This window comes from Tupaia chinensis, unplaced genomic scaffold, assembly GCF_000334495.1.
Source record: "Tupaia chinensis unplaced genomic scaffold, TupChi_1.0 Scaffold149964_2, whole genome shotgun sequence".
Classification (NCBI taxonomy): domain Eukaryota; kingdom Metazoa; phylum Chordata; class Mammalia; order Scandentia; family Tupaiidae; genus Tupaia; species Tupaia belangeri.
In genome coordinates, this window is record NW_006209806.1 from 168,136 (window position 1) to 170,291 (window position 2,156).

Sequence of the window (2,156 nt, forward strand, 5' to 3'; positions counted from 1 at the left end):
GCGGGGGCCGGCGGGGGGCACGTGTTTCCAGGCCCCCCCACACGAGCCCCGCCAGAACCACTGCCCGCTGCATGCCCAGGAGGAGGGTGTGAGGGCAGCTGCAGGCCCATCGGACGGAACCCCCGCCCGAGGCAGTGGTGGGCGCCGCCTGGACAGGCCGCCGAACTGACAGGGCAGCTCCCGATAGGGCGGGGAGAGGGGCAGTGCGTCACGCCGTCGGTCGGTACCACCCCCTGCATGCTCAGGTCATTTTTTAAATCGTGAAGCGTTAGGGGCACTGGACTCCCACAGGGCTGACTGCAGTTCGAGTCCCGGACCAGGCAGCTGCTTTCTCACTTTCCCTCTTCCTCCCCATCTCCGTCTCTACTCACGTTAAAATGAAGTTAAATATAATAGTTTTTAAAAGGAAGTCATAAAACTTTCGAACATTTCTCTCTGTTTTCTGCCTCTCTATAAATAGTAATCTTTTTACTTAAATAAGTTTTTTGAAAGAGGTTTTTGCAAAAAAAAGAGAAAAAAAGGTTTTTGCTATAGGACGCGTGCACTCACCAGAAAGAGACAAACTGAGAAATCCCCCCCCGGGGGGATGACCACGCCGCAATCCCTTCTCCTCCATTCTCCTCTCGGGATCTTGGGCACGCACGCACACGCGCCCAGTGTGAGTTTAAGCCACCGGGTCCAGGATGCGAACCGCGGGCGACTACGTGGGAGTCCAGTGACATAGCCATTATGCTGACTGCTGGTCCCAAGGGTGGGCAGTCCTGATGGTCAGGATGGAAGCTGGGCCCATGACAGAGCCTCACCCACAGGGAGGGTGGACGGGGCCGGGAGGGGCCTCACCGAGGCCTCGGCATCCAGACAGGCGGCTCCGCTCACCAAACGCCCGAGGGCCCGGAGGGGCACCCCTGTGGCAGCCTGACCGAGGACACGTGGCCAAGGTCACGAGTCAGGGCCCGGTGTGGTGCAGTGGACCGGAAGTGGCTCCAGTATGTGAGCGTTGGCGGGGCCTGGCGGAGCTGGCCAGGAGGGTGGTGCTCTGCGAGGAGCCGGGCAGGGGTGTCTGTGCCGGGTCTGCCCGGCGACACTGCACCCTCGGCGTGCCAGGACGGTCGCGCTCTGCGAGGAGCTGGGCAGGGGCGACTGCACCGGGTCTGCCCGGCGACTGCACCTGTGGCCAGCGTGGCCCTGGCTTCCGGTGTACCATGGATCCAGCGCAAGTGCTGTGCGGGAGGGCTCTTGTTTTCAGTGGAGACTTCTTGAAGGACTTACCGGGCGGCAGGTGGTGTGGTTAAGGGCGCGGTTCGAGTCCAGGGCCTGCTGGCATGCTTCTCGTTTCCCCCCTCTCTGTCTCTCTGGTCAAGTTAAATAAAGTCAGATAAGACAGGGTGACCTATGACCTTAGTTCCTCTTGGTATTTGATTTCACTAAAGAGGACGGGAGAGCGAGAGTGACCCGCCAGGTCCAGTGCTCTAACCGCAGTCGGCCGTGTGGGGACCAGGTCCAGTGCTCCAACCGCAGCCGGCCATGTGGGGACCAGGTCCGGTGCTCCAACCGCAGTCGGCCATGTGGGAATCCCGTGGTTTCACCCAACATGCCACCTGCTAGCCACAGCGTTTTTCATTTTTTCTTTAAGCTTTTGTTGTAGGTCATGTGTGCTCACCAGAGAGAGAGACAGAGACCAAGACAGAGGGAAAGTGAGAAATCAGTCCTGGGGGCTGACCACGCTGCAGGCCCTTCTCTCCCTCTGGGGTTCTGGGCATGTGCGCACACCACCCAGCCACCCAGCCACGTGGGAGTCCAGCAGCATACAGGGGTGCGGGCTGAGCGAGCTCCCTCCCATCGCGCGAGCAGCAGAGACAGTTCCTGCACGTTGTTCGCTCAAGTTCGAGCCCGGGGTTTCTCCCGTCTGAAATGAGTCCGCAGAGCCGTCTGCCCTGGCCCAGCAGGCTGGGTGCCCACGGCGCTCTCCAGACCGGGCCGGGCCGCGGGCTTCCTGTGGGGCCTTGGTGTCCCTCTGTGGCCGGGGCCCAGGGGAGCCGGCAGGGTGGCACTGTCTGTCCTCCCCAGGCCCTGAGCCCGCGCCCGCGCACTCCCGTAGGACCTCAGTGTGCTGTGCTGGGCCGCGGGCACCCCCGTGGGCACCGTGCCGGCTCGGC

At 62.1% G+C, this 2,156-nt stretch overlaps 1 protein-coding gene across 1 annotated transcript in view; it reads left to right on the top strand.

The window, feature by feature from the left end:
* The window catches only part of SCAMP4 (secretory carrier membrane protein 4), a gene marked incomplete in the record, with an annotated part of 16,890 nt that overhangs the window by 13,050 nt on the left and 1,684 nt on the right, over positions 1-2,156 (top strand).